This window comes from Schistocerca serialis, chromosome 3 (genome assembly GCF_023864345.2).
Source record: "Schistocerca serialis cubense isolate TAMUIC-IGC-003099 chromosome 3, iqSchSeri2.2, whole genome shotgun sequence".
Classification (NCBI taxonomy): domain Eukaryota; kingdom Metazoa; phylum Arthropoda; class Insecta; order Orthoptera; family Acrididae; genus Schistocerca; species Schistocerca serialis.
This window is the reverse complement of record NC_064640.1, coordinates 832,011,302-832,026,574: the sequence shown is the minus strand read 5'-3', so window position 1 is coordinate 832,026,574 and position 15,273 is coordinate 832,011,302. Positions and strand designations below refer to the sequence as shown.

At 44.7% G+C, this 15,273-nt stretch overlaps 1 non-coding gene across 1 annotated transcript; it reads right to left on the bottom strand.

The window, feature by feature from the left end:
* Positions 1-841: 841 nt before the first annotated feature.
* On the bottom strand, positions 842-943 carry LOC126472278 (U6 spliceosomal RNA). Its single transcript, XR_007586402.1, has one exon. It is a non-coding gene; the product is annotated as a U6 spliceosomal RNA (small nuclear RNA).
* Between the last annotated feature and the right edge of the window lie 14,330 nt (positions 944-15,273).

Genomic DNA, 15,273 nt, shown 5'->3' with positions numbered 1-15,273 from the left:
GTCTCAGTATGAAACTTTTAAAAGGATTCCGAAAGGTCTATTGATCACATCTGAATTTAAAGTACCAGGAACATTGTTAACTTCGTTGTGAAGAGCAGGAAAAAATGTTGCAGTGATGGGTAGCAAATCAAATAAATTACCAAAAATGAAATACATAAAAAAATGTAAGGTATCGTAAATAGATAGGCGACAAAACCCGTTACTGTTTGATTATGCTGTTGCTGAATAATCACTGAAAACAGCCACATCCATGAAATATCTGAGAATACGCTCACGGATTGACTGAAAGTGAAACTACACTATAAAACTAATCGCAGGGAAGGCAGATGCCAGACTGATAATCACAGGGAGACTTCTCTGGAAGTGTATCCCACCATCGAAAGAGGTAGCTTACAAAATCTTTGTTTGACTGATACTTAAGGATCGCTCCTCAGTCTGAAATTTTTTCTAAGTGTAATAGTTGGAGGAATTTGAGAAAATCCAAACAAGAGCAGCAGTTTTGTCATGGGCTCCTTAAGTAAACATGAAAGCGTCACAGAAATATCCACTCTAAGAAGGTATTCGATCCTCAGTTTTGTCAACGCCTCCTACCGAGCAAGGTAGTACTGTGGTAATTAACAATTTCGTGTAGCTCTGTGGCTGGGTGCAATTCTTTCAGTTGGTCGCCACTTCGGGAATTTGCGCGCCTCTAACCTACTCCGTTATGCAACCAGGGAAAGGTGACATACAGTTTAACGTGGAATCCGAATCACGTGTTGTTCCTGGCGACCCCTCACATTGAGGAGAGGTGATGACTGAAAATTTTCGTGGCGTGACTGGAATTCGATCCAGGCATGCGTTTTACCACTTTTTGCACAATTTTGCGTATCATCCTTGCGCAGAGGCCAAGCTACTCTTCTTCCTATGGGTCCAATTTTAGCATATGTTCCGCCGAAGCGAGTACACCACAGGACCGCAAGACCCCACACAGCCGTGTGGCTGAGACACAGGACTCTTATTTCGAGGAGCGATGTTCATATCTTAGTCCGGCCATTCTGAGTTAATTTCTCTGTGCTTTCCCTGAGTCACTTAAAGTAAATATCTGAAGGTTTCCTTAAAAGCGCACAGTCACTCTCCCTCTTCAACGTTTCCCAATTCCACCACGTGCTCCGTCTCTAATGACCTAGTCATCGGCGTGATGTTAACATAAATTTTCTTCCTTCCTTCCTTCATTACTTTCCCTATCGGCTCCCATGATATTACCAGAAACGAATTTTCGAAGCACTCTGGTCGTCAAATTTGCATCCGTTGACCTATTTAAATTCGATCAAATGATCCTTCTCCTTTTTCTCCCGCCAACCTCGAATTTCCTTGTTGCACCGTGTGGTAGCACTGGATGTAGTGCATTAGACAGAAACTCCAACTTAATCATCAATTAATCGATTCCATTTAGCAACTCTAATACACATTGTAGAAGAGAACAATGCTGCACCGTGAAGAAATTATAGGATGTGTTTAAAATTGATATCACATGTGACTGTTGTAAGAAAAACGTACGTTTCAGATAACAATGTTGTAATCGCGTCACAAAAACAATATATTTTGAAAACACCTTGTGTTAAAATAAGAGCTTATATACACTATGTGATCAAAAGTATCCGGACCCCAGGCTGAAAATGACTTACAAGTTCGTGGCACCCTCCATCGGTAATGCTGGAATTCAATATGGTGTTGGCCCACTCTTAACCTTGATGACAGCTTCCACTCTTGCAGGCATACGTTCAATCAGGTGCTGGAAGGTTTCTTGGGGAATGGCAGCGCATTCTTCACGGAGTGCTGCACTGAGGAGAGGTATCGATGTCGATCGGTGAGGCGTGGCACGAAGTCGGCGTTCCAAAACATCCCAAAGGTGTTCTATAGGATTCAGGTCAGGACGTTGTGCAGGCCAGTCCATTACAGGGATGTTATTGTCGTGGAACCACTCCGCCAAAGGCCGTGCATTATGAACAGGTGCTCGATCGTGTTGAAAGATGCAATCGCCGTCCCAGAATTGCTCTTACCAGTGGGAAGCAAGAAGGTACTTAAAACATCATTGTAGGCCTGTGCTGTGATAGTGCCACGCAAAACAACAAGAGGTGCAGGCCCCCTCCATGAAAAACATGACCACACCATAACACCTCTGCCCCCGAATTTTACTGTTGGCACTACACACGAGGCAGATGACATACACATAGCATTCGCCATACCCCCACACTGCCATCAGATCGCCACATTGTGTACCGTGATTCGTCACTCCACACAATGTTTTTCCACTGTTCAATCGTCCAATGTTTACGCTCCTTACACCAAGCGAGGCGTCGTTTGGCGGTTTCGTTGTTCGAAGTCCGTGAGTTCAGCAGAGCGCCCCATTCTGTTCTCTCACGATGTCTAATGACTACTGAGATCGCTGATGTGGAGTACCTGGCAATAGGTAGCAGCACAATGCACCTAATATGAAAAACGTATGTTTTTGGGAGTGTCCGGATACTTTTGATCACATAGTGTAGATCACGAAAGCGAATTAGCCACCTTTTTGGTGCCGTTATAAGCAATTTTTTGCTAGGTTACTTCGATTCTAGAGCAAATTCTGTTAATACTTTTGAAACACAATGTTGAGTCTTCTTCTGGTTGCCCATGGAATATTTAACTTCAAAGGAGATGAGTTCTCTAATAAATGCGGTATGTGCACTCTGGTTTGTTGGCCGACACTCGCCTTCTTTTTACTTGAGGCTGCTTTGGCGACTTGCGTGCCGATGATGATGATGAAATGATGATGAGGGCAACACACACACAGTTCGTTACTGAACTGTGATGGGTATGTGGATATTTGGGTATGATTTGGTTGAGCATTGCTGTATTAAAAATTAAAATAAGTTATTTATCTACGCCGGACACGGTGGTCTAGCGGTTCTAGGCGCTCAGTCCGGAACCGCGCAACTGCTACGGTCGCAGGTTCGAATCCTGCCTCGGGCATGGATGTTTGTGATGTCCTTAGGTTAGTTAGGTTTAAGTAGTTCTAGCTTCTAGGAGACTGATGACCACAGATGTTAAGTCCCATAGTTCTCAGAGCCATTTGAACCATTTTGAGTATCTACGACCATCCCTTGATAATGATTGCTGTCGGGACTAATCTCATTTCTGTAGGAGTCGTGAACGTCGAATGTGCATCATGCCACTCCATAGCATCACGCTTGCGGTTCGCTCTGCATAATGCTCTAGGAAACAGGCCGGAACGTGGAAGCTAATCGGGTAAAAAGGAGTGAGAGGAGACACTGTGGATAATGTATTGTTTAACAGGTGTTAGTCGAAGCACTATGACTCTGCTTTCATTTTTGTATGTCAAAAAAATGGTTCAAATGGTTCTGAGCACTATGGGACTTAACATCTGAAGTCAGCAGTCCCCTAGAACTTAGAACTACTTAAACCTAACTAAACCTAATGAAATCACACACATCCATGCCCGAGGCAGGATTCGAACCTGCGACCGTAGCGGTCGCAGGTTCCAGGCTGAAGCGCCTAGAACCGCTCGGTCACATGAGCCGGCTTTTTGTACGTCATAGTGGGTGAGTGGTGCGGTATGCCTCGGGTGTCATTTGTTATTTATGGTACTGCAAATACTGGTGTGCCACACAGCAGTTGCTACTTCTGAGGAGTTTCATAGGGAAAAGTCGTGCACACGTCTGTAACCACATTTCAACAAGACAAAGTCCCATCACATACACTACTGGTCATTAAAATTGCTACACCACGAAGATGACGTGCTACAGACGCGAAATTTAACCGACAGGAAGAAGGTGCTGTGATATGCAAATGATTAGCTTTTCAGAGCATTCACACAAGGTTGGCGCCGGTGTCGACACCTACAACGTGATGACATGAGGAAAGTTGCCAACCGATTTCTCATACACAAACAGCACTTGACCGGCTTTGCCTGGTGAAACGTTGTTGTGATGCTTCGTGTAAGGAGGAGAAATGCGTACCATCACGTTTCCGACTTTGATAAAGGTCGGATTGTAGCCTATCGCGATTGCGGTTTATAGTATTGCGACATTGCTGCTCGCGTTGGTCGAGATCCAATGACTGTCAGCAGAATATGGAATCGGTGGGTTCAGGACGGTAATACGTAACGCCGTGCTGGATCCCAACGGCCTCGTATCACTAGCAGTCGAGATGACAGGCATCTTCTCCGCATGGCTGTAACGGATCGTGCAGCCACGTCTCGATCCCTGAGTCAACAGATGGGGACGTTTGCAAGACAACAACCATCTGCACGAACAGTTCGACGACGTTTGCAGCAGTATGGACTATCAGCTCGGAGACCATGGCTGCGTTTACCCTTGACGCTGCATCACATACAGGAGCGCCTGCGATGGTGTACTCAACGACGAAGCTGGGTGCACGAATGGAAAAACGTCATTTTTTCGGATGAATCCAGGTCCTGTTTACAGCATCATGATGGTCGCATCCGTGTTTGGCAACATCACGGTGAACGCACATTGGAAGCATGTATTCGTCATCGCCATACTGGCGTATCACCCGGCGAGATGGTATGGGGTACCATTGGTTACACGCCTCGGTCACCTCTTGTTCGCATTGACGGCACTTTGAACAGTGGACGTTACATTTCAGATGTGCTACAACCCGTGGCTCTACCCTTCATTCGATCCCTGAAAAACCCTACATTTCAATAGGATAATGCACGACCGTATGTTGCAGGTCCTGTACGGGCCTTTCTGGATACAGAAAATGTTCGACTGCTGCCCTGGCCAGCACATTCTCCAGATCTCTCACCAACTGAAAACGTCTGGTCAATGGTGGCCGAGTAACTGGCTCGTAACAATATGCCAATCACTACTGTTGATGAACTGTGGTATCGTGTTGAAGCTGCACGGGCAGCTGTACCTGTAAACGCCATCCAAGCTCTGTTTGACTCAGTGGCCAGGCGTATCAAGGCCGTTATTACGGCCAGAGGTGGTTGTTCTGGGTACTGATTTCTCAGGATCTATGCAACCAAATTGCGTGAAAATGTAATCACATGTCAGTTCTAGTATAATATATTTGTCCAATGAATATCCGTTTGTCATCTGCATTTCTTCTTGGTGTAGCAATTTTAATGGCCAGTAGTGTATCACATGGTACGTGGAAGTCTTCAAACAAAACGTACATAATTTTCTCTCTGGTACACTTGTTGACTTAGTAGGATAAAGATACGCCGATGAGGTGATTCCGCAAAAGTGTCCTGCGGAAGTAAGAAAGAATGTAGTGCACATCAAAACAGCGTGGCAGGCTCTACATGAAAGGGACGTCAGATAATTCTTGGACCTGAAGGTTTGATTTGAAGAATGTGTTACTAAAGTAAAGTACTGGTGGCCTGAAAAAAACGCACATTTTTTGAGTAATGTACTGGCATCAGTATTAACTTATTATACTTGAGTCGCCAATGTGTACTATAATTTTAAACATTTCTAATAATTTCCAGCCGATGTCCGCTTTTTGCCCTCCAATAATGCAATTACATTTTCCTTATGTACAGAGAGGCTAGAGTTACGCACGCAAATATCTGTGCACAGAGAACAGTGCTTAAATATGATAATTTAAATGAAGTCAAAATGTCGAAGTTCCCTCAAACCAAAAATCTATGAGAGTGAAATCATTTTCAAATAAAATTGTTGCAAGCTGTCCGTGTGTAGAATGGGGAAGGCGCGCGGTCTGTCTTATTTGACCGAGGGTGAATTGTGATGACCTGGAGGCTAGGAACGAGCACTTCGGAAACTGCACGACTTGTCGGGGGTTCGAAGAGTGCTGTGGTGAGTGTCTTCAACATGTGGCGAAACCAAGGTGAAGCTACGTCCAGACGTTGTAGATTTGGGCGGTCACCCCCTCATTACAGATATTGGACGTCGTAGGCTGGGCAGACTGACAAAACAGGACAGGTGGCGAACTGGGGCTGAACTAACATCAGACTTTAATGCTGGGTAGAGTACACGTGTGTGAACAAAGAGTGCACTGAATAATCCTAATGATGACATTCCGCAACCGACGACCCATGCATGTACCAATGCGAATACCACGATATCGTCACGTACGACTGAAATGGGTACGCGACCATCGGCATTGGACGTTGACACAGTGGCAGAGTGTTGCATGGACTGATGAATGCCGATACCTTCTTCATCATGTCGATGGGAGGGTGCGAATCCGTCGTCTTCCAGGTGAGCAGCTTCTTATAATCTGTATTTCGGGTCAGAGACAAGCTGGCGGCGGCTCCATTATGCTCTGGGTATCATTCGCATGGCCATCCCGTGGAACTCGTGCAAGGCACCATGTCGGTCAAGGAGTATCGTACACTGATTACAGACCACGGACACCCCTTCTTGGCGATCATGTTTTCCGACGGCAGTGACAATTTTCATCAAGATAATGCGCCATGTCATAAGGCCAGGAGTGTGATGGAGTGGTTCGAGGAACACAGTGGCGAACTCCAATTGATGTGCTGGCCCTCCCACTCCAGATTTGAACCTGATCGAACACATCTGGGATGTGATTGAACGTGGCGCCAGAGCTCATCGCCCCCTATCCGAAATTCTGATTCACATCTATAGAACTCGTGATACACGCAGTCATAATGTACTGGATTTCTCATAGAACTGTACACGAATATCCGATATTCCGACAATTTTCCATTTTAATAATGGTCTCACGTTTGCTGGTTCACGACGAAACATGTTTCCAAGTTTCACCTATTAGTGACAATGAATTCATTGGAGTGGTATCTCCGTACATGAGATTAGTTTTAAGTCTCTCTACATTATTTCAGACGAATGTCGGAATGGTTTGCTTTGCAATGGCGTGGCCAGTTCTCTTCTCCATTCGAGTAAGTGTTTCGTCTCTAATGATCCTCAGCTATTCGCTATCAATTGAACATATTGATTTTTACCCTGAAGGAATGGGACGCTGGTGTCGCATGTGAACTCCGACGCAGCAGCAGTGATAGCTGGTTCCAGGTTCTAAGACAGAAATATTTTTTCGTTGTTAAAATTTCTTAATGACTGTAAGCTGTGCATAAATGATTCCAATGACAAGTAATGGCTGCTATACATAACATGTGCAACACCTACAGTTCTGAAAATTATGTTGTGGAAGCAACAACTTTTACTAAGGGCATTCTAAGATAGCAGAGAATAAAGCAAAGCAATGAAGAAAGCGACAACATACTTTATACGTCTAAGTAAGGATCCGCTACAGAGAAGTCAAAGAGAATCACAAAAAGAAATGTAGAGTGCCTTCGTGAAAAAACGACACATTTACTCTATGAAAAGCATACAGAAATGGTTTTGGTGCTAAGTTTTAAGAAAGCGTCTTACTTTTTCCAATGAAGTAGTGAATTCTTATACCTGACAGATTGAAGGAAAATCGGTCGCAACATTTAGCTACACTATTTATTATTTACACGAAATAGTTATTTTACTGAAAGCCAAGCTTATCAAAACACGGGCATGGAAATGAACGCACGAAACTTCTTTAATTTAAAGAAAAGGCGGAGACTGTCTAATGAGAAGCATGCTACTTTTCTTTTCGACTGGTTACGCACGACTTTCCCACAGCAGATCGTCTGATAACTCAGATGAGAGTCTCTGCCCGCCCTGAACCAGCAGCACGTGTTTTAGAATCTTGTAGATGCACACAGATTTCCGGAGTGGTCTGAAAGTGAGAAGCAGGCGAAAGGCGTTCATTTTACCACTTTGGATGGCGCTTTATGCTGCCGAGGCACAAGCAGCATCCGTAACTGGACGAAAGTTGTCGCGAACATATCTGTAAAACTGGACTGTTCCGCAAAGCGTACAGAATCAAAAATGAATTGGACAACTGATCACACTATTCCACCTGACACAGCCATATCATACCGGTATTATAACTCGTTGTGCGCTACTGTCAGAAAGGACACAGTGTGTAACAATTGAAGTAATATCCGGTGTTTACCAAGGAAGTATTATAGGTCCTCTGTTTCTAGAATGAAATTTTCACTCTACAGCGGAGTGTGCGCTGATATGAAATTTCCTGACAGATTAAAACTGTGTGCCGGACCGAGACTCGAACTCAGGACCTTTGCCTTTCGCGGGCAGGTGCTCTAACAACTTTTTTTCGACCGGGAATCGAACCCGGGATCTCCTGCTTACATGGCAGACGCTCTATCCATCTTTTTTTTCTTTGGGTTTTTTTTTGTTTTTATTTTTTTTTAGTATTAAATGGCTCTGAGCACTATGGGACTTAACATCTATGGTCATCAGTCCCCTAGTACTTAGAACTACTTAAACCTAACCAACCTAAGGACATCACACAACACCCAGTCATCACGAGGCAGAGAAAATCCCTGACCCCGCCGGGAATCGAACCCAGGAACCCCGGCGCTGGAAGCGAGAACACTACCGCACAACCACGAGCTGCGGATTTTTAAGTATTAAAGTAAGAAAAAAATGGAGTAAAGGTGGTTTGAAGCTCAGACTGAGACTTCAACGTTACTCTTTTTTATTTATTTTTTGTATTTAAATTTATTTTATTGTTTTTTTATTATTTATTTATTTATTTTTTTCCAATGTCAGACTTACAACCTTTGCTGACATACATTTTGTTGTACTACCGCATAAATAGTATCTACAATGTCCAAATGTTGACAAATAGTGGCTAATTAGAAAATTAATTAAACAAGGAAATGAATAAAACTGAAAATGTCCAAATGAAAGACATGAAGACATTGCGGATAGTACAAATACAAAAGAAATATTCTCCTGTAGCAATGAAATGAAATTCATGTCGGGGGCGACACCTGCTCACAACCCGACGTTCGATAGAGCAAAAGAGCCATCTATGGACTCGTTCTCCAGACGTTGGTGTAAGACTGGGTCGTCTTCTCGAAATTAACTAAGGGTCCGTAAGTGTGATCGATGTCTATCTCGGCTTCTTCGTCTATCTCATCTCTCACCCGTCTCACCCCATCTCACCGGCGGGTAGGTAAATATAAGTCGCAAGTAATTAGCGAAGTCTTGCCATATTTCTTATGCTGTTGCAGCTTCGTGTGTCCATCCAGGAGAAAATGCCAAAAATCCATTTTGTCCTTTCCAACTGAGCTACCGAAGCACAACTCACGCCCCGTCCCCACAGCTTTAATTCCTCCAGTATCTCGTCTCCTACCTTCCCAACTTCACAGAAGCCCTCCTGCGAACGAGGAGACGAGGTACTGGCGGAATTAAAGCCGTGGGGACGGGGCGTGAGTCGTGCTTGGGTGGCTCAGTTGGTAGAGCACTTGCCCGCGAAAGGCATAGGTCCCGAGTTCGAGTCTCGGTCCGGCACACAGTTTTAATCTGCCAGGAAGTTTCAGGTATTCTGTTGTTCCTGATGTACATAAACGATTTAGCAGACTATCTGAGCGGCACGCTTAGATTGTTTGCAGATGATGCTTTAATTTACCGTCATGCAAAGTCATCAGATGATCAAAGCGAATGGCAAAATGATTCAGACAAGATATCACTGACACCGAGGCAGAACCAGCTTTCATCGGAAATCACAACAGACCTCCACCCTACCCTCCAGTGACCTCATGCTTGACCCCATCGAAGTCGCAAAAGACGGTGATTTGGGATCAGTGGAATGCACACTACAGGGAATCTGGCTCGGAGCTGTTCTTGGAGTAACCTATTTTAACAGTTCGTTGCGTCACTACGGTGCCAACTGCTGCTCAGATTGCTGCTGCAGATGCAATATGATGCACCAGAGCCACACACCGAACAGGACGGTCTTCCCTATCAGTAGTGCCACGTGGCCGATCGGGGCGCGGTATTCTTAGAACGATACATTCTCGTGACCACCGCTGCCAGCAATCGTGTACGGTGGTTACATTCCTATCGAGTCTTTCTGCAATGTCTCAGAAAGAACCTCCAGCTTCTCGTAGCCCTGTTACACGATCTTGTTCAAATTCAGTGAGATGTTGATAATGGGGTCTTTGTCGCCTTAGAGGCATCCTTGACCAACGTCAACTCACTACGCCCAATCTCAAATTTAACTAACGATCACGAGCGTTGCAGAAAGTATTTAAAGCAATCCTGTTTTGCCTAATCATAATGGTGCTGCTGGCGCCACTCTTATGCGACTTGCGGTAAATTTTAATGGATATTATATTTCATGAGTAGAACTTTCGTTTATGCCACACAACTCATTCTTGGTGGTGCTGTTTTTTTTCCGTTAGTGTAAAATCTCGGGCTTCCAGCAGCGTCATGTGGTTAAAATCCAACGGACTTGCCTCGGCCATTGGCAATTGGCAAATATTGCAGTGTCGCCGTGACCTCGCCATTATACAGGGTGTTACAAAAAGGTACGGCCAAACTTTCAGGAAACATTCCTCACACACAAAGAAAGAAAATATGTTATGTGGACATGTGTCCAGAAACACGAGCACGAAGAGTCTCTGCATTTGGTACCAGGGTTGCGTAGACAAGAGCTCTCAAATGCCCCCATAAATGAAAGTCAAGAGGGTTGAGGTCAGGAGAGCGTGGAGGCCATAGAATTGGTCCGCCTCTACCAATCCATCGGTCACCGAATCTGTTGTTGAGAAGCGTACGAACACTTCGACTGAAATGTGCAGGAGCTCCATCGTGCATGAACCACATGTTGTGTCGTACTTGTAAAGGCACATGTTCTAGCAGCACAGGTAGAGTATCCCGTATGAAATCATGAAAACGTGCTCCACTGAGCGTAGGTGGAAAACATGGGACCCAATCAAGACATCACCAACAATGCCTGCCCAAACGTTCAGAGAAAATCTGTGTTGATGACGTGATTGCACAATTGCGTGCGGATTCTCGTCAGCCCACAGCTGTTGGTTGTGAAAATTTACAATTTGATCACGTTGGAATGAAGCCTCATCCGTAAAGAGAACATTTGCACTGAAATGAGGATTGACACATTGTTGCATGAACCATTCGCAGATGTGTACCCGTGGAGGCCAAGCAGCTGATGATAGTGGCTGCACACGCTGTACATGGTACGGAAACAACTGGTTCTCCCGTAGCACTCTCCATACAGTGACGTGGTCAACGTTACCTTTTACAGCAGCAACTTCTCTGACGCTGACATTAGAGTTATCGTCAACTGCACGAAGACTTGCTTCGTCCATTGCAGGTGTCCTCGTCGTTCTAGGTCTTCCCCAGTCGCGAGTCATAGGCTGGAATGTTCCGTGCTCCCTAAGACGCCGATCAATTGCTTCGAACGTCTTCCTGTCGGGACACCTTCGTTCTGGAAATCTGTCTCGATACAACCGTACCGCGCCACGAATATTGCCCCGTGCTAATCCATACATCAAATGAGCATCTGCCAACTCCGCATTTGTAAACATTGCACTGACTGCAAAACCACGTTCGTGATGAACAGTAACCTGTTGATGCTACGTACTGATGTGCTTGATGCTACTACTGTAGAGCAATGAGTCGCATGTCAACACAAGCGCCGAAGTCAACATTACCTTCCTTCAATTGGGTTAACTGGCGGTGAATCGAGGAAGTACAGTACATACTGAAGAAACTAAAATGAGCTCTAAAATGAAAATTAAGCGTTTCCGAACACATGTCCACATAACATCTTTTCTTTATTTGTGTGTGAGGAATGTTTCCTGAAAGTTTGGCGGTACCTTTTTGTAACACCCTGTATAGCCTCTCTGCTGGCTGTGACGTTAGTGGTGCTCTCTTCCTCGCCAGATATGGGAATGGTTTCGTCCCCTGACTGCCTCACCCGCTTTGGCCTCGCGATGGGCGTGTCCCAGATTGTGCTGAACTGCAAACAGCCGTCCTTATTAATGGTGTTGTCGCATATTTTTATTTCTACAGCTTCTTTCACAAACGTTCTCCCAAAATCCATTTGTCCTCGTAATGACAGATGTTTCGTCGAATAGAATTCGGCATCGATTTTCTAAAGTATATTCTGCTCGGCTCATTTTTCAGGATAGCGTAGGTATAAGCACCACCACTGTTCCGCCCGGACTCTCCTGAGATGCTATAGTGATATCTAGCTAACTGCTAACCAGCGATTTGGAAGTAGTTGTGGACAACGCAATATTATTATTTTGAAACTACATTTAGGAGTACAGATATTGGTGGTTGTATCAGCAATCTCTGTCTGTGTAGCAGCATTAGCTTCAAATACTGATTTCTGCAGTGCTGTTGTAGACAAGGTCATTCTGCTTGGAGGCTTGAACGATCGTTCTGCTTTATCAATAAAAGATTTTTCTGGTTACTTTCAGCTCTTGAATTCCTGTCATTGGAGCATAATCACGTCGGAATTCTTTTCACATGAGTTATCTGAGTACAAACGACAGCTCCACGAACGCACTGCCCTTTTATAACTTGTGTACGTGATACGGCAGCAATCTGTACACATGAAATTCGCTATCCCATGACTTTTGGTACCTCAGTGTAATGTAGACACACAAGTGTAAAGAAAGGTCTACGTGTTTTTGATAAACGCTTGTCCTCCACACTTCACCTTATTACTTGTCTTTCATGTGGAGGCTAGCGCTTCTGTGTACAAGATCTGTATTTTTTTTATAAAGTGTTTCTTGAAGGCACAGGCAGCAAGATCTTTCTTGAACAAGGAGCCTCGATTTCTCCGAATATGTCATAAACCCATTAATATTCCATCGCCATTTTCACGCTGTACTTTTAGTTTTCCACTGTCTTTGTGCAGCAGTTGTAAGTCGCGGAAAAACTGGGTCTGGCATTGAACAATCTAGGTCCCTAATGTTCTAGTTCAGTTGTGTCAATACCACACGTGGGACAGGCTTTGAAAGAAAATTTTTCTTTCTTACTTTGCGACTGCCTGTTTTTCTGTTTCTTTACTCTGTCTGCCATTGAAGTTGCAATTGAAAGTACATGCCCTGGCTTCTATTTCGCCAGATGTTGTTTGTGTCGAAACATCTGCTTTAGTTATAGGTTGTGTTACCACGGAAGCATAGGAGGTGGGAAAGATTTGAGGTTTTGCTATGTTACATTCGTTCTTGGATTCCGCATTGGGTGTATGTTCTGTCACTTACTTGCTGAACCTTTCTCATATCACGGTGAAATTAGGCAGTCTCGGCTCCAGGCCAGTTAATGGAAACGGCCGGAGATAAGCCGTGAGTACTAGACTGATATGAACCGTTGGCGCTTGTAACACCTCGTTGAGTTAGGAATGTAACATTAAACCTTAAGGTTGATAAAACCTGCTGTGATACACTCGGGTAGCGAAGGAGAATTGAAAGTAGTAATGAAACTGGCGCTCTTATTCTGGCTCTCTGTTATTTCTTCATTGTGTGTGTGTGTGTGCCTGTGTGTGTGTGTGTGTGTGTGTTTTATGGGCGCTCAACAGCGAGGTTATCAGTGCTCTTAAGAAAAGTAGTAGAAACGAACGTCGTTAAAATGTCGTAAAACAAGTAAAAGTATGTTTTACATAATTACACTCACCCTCAGCCGATCACACACTCGATCTCCCGCACAATCACACTACCTTGAAGAGAGCGCAAGTATGGGCACAAGCTCTAAAACCGCAAATTAAAACACAAGTACGAGATGAAAGCTGAAATAATTACATAGGAATACGTAGCGGACTTACAACTCACAAACACTTGTAGGAGCAAGCCACCCTCATGACACATTAACAACTACTCCATATAAATTTAGGAAAATCTCGGACATCGCACGTAAACGTAAAAGTCGTGCAACATTCGCGTCGTTTACAGTTAAAATAGAGTGGAAATATGTCGGTAACGTAGCTGCTGTCTGAATATAAAACACAGTCTACTAAAATGTGGCGCACTGTGATCTGTATGCCGCAATCACTAAGCATTGGAGGGTCCTCTCACCAGTGCAAGAAGCCATGCGTCATAGAGCTGGTTCAAATGGCTCTGAGCACTATGGGACTTAACTTCGGAGGTCATCAGTCCCCTAGAACTTAGAACTACTTAAACCTAACTAGCCTAAGGACAACACACACACATTCATGCCCGAGGCAGGATTCGAACCTGCGACCGTAGCGGTCCGCGGTTCCAGACTGTAGCGCCTAGAACCGCTCGGCCACTCCGGCCGGCGTCATAGAGCTGTGTCGAATGCGAAGACGAGTGAGATGTATCTCATTACGTCTGTGTGGCTGCATAGAGATAGGTCATCTCCGAGCTGTTGACGTTATTAGGCGTAGATTATTATCTGTCACTTCTAAATACGCTTCTTTCCATCTGTGCATCACTCTGTACCTCAATAGTGAGGTGATAGTTTAGTAGCCTTCAGCTGAGTGGCGTGATTGACAGTATTGCGATACACACTTCGCGGCAACAACTATCTATTAACGGAACTAAACTAGATACTGCTTCTGAGAACCAACGTCCACACAACTTGATAACAGAAATGTGGACCCGTGACAGTGCCTAACATGTGCACACAAGGACGATGGTCAGAAATGTCGATGTCACGAGGAACAGGGAGGATAAATAACAACACAGTCCCACGAGGCTGGGAGCTTGTAGACAGGGCACTGACGAGCAGCAAGGTGCCATAACGACACGGTCCTGCGAGGCAATGAGCTAGCGGGAAGTCACAGGCAGATTCTGCAAAGCGGTGCCCTCGTGAGCGCCCGACGGTAGCACAGCGTCGTACGGGGCTCGCGGTAAAAACGAGAGACACTTTGGCCAGCAGCGGCAATATCAGGCGTTGTTTTCGTTTCTGAGATTCATAGCGGCTGTTGGTCGGCTGGAGCCGAGTAACTAGCTCTCGATGGATGGACACCGATCTAAGTTGGCATCCGCGGAGGAATACAGGCGTGATATCACGTGGATATGTGACCGTGCTCACGCTAGTAAGTGCCTGCGACTGCAGCGCTATACAGGGTGGTCCATTGATCGTGACCGTACCAAATATCTCACGAGATAATCGTCAAACGAAAAAACTACAAAGAACGAAACTTGCCTAGCTTTAAGGGGGAAACCAAATGGTGCTATCGTTGGCCCGCTAGATGGCGCTGCCATAGGTCAAATGGATATCAACTGCGTTTTTTAAAATAGGAACTCCCATTTTTGATTACATATTCGTGTAGTACGTAAAGAAATATGAATGTTTTAGCTGGACCACTTTTTTCGCTTTGTGACAAATGGTGCTGTAATAGTCACAAACATATGGCTCACAATTTTAGACTAACAGTTGGTAACAGGTAGGTTTTTTAAATTAAAATACAGAACGTAGGTAC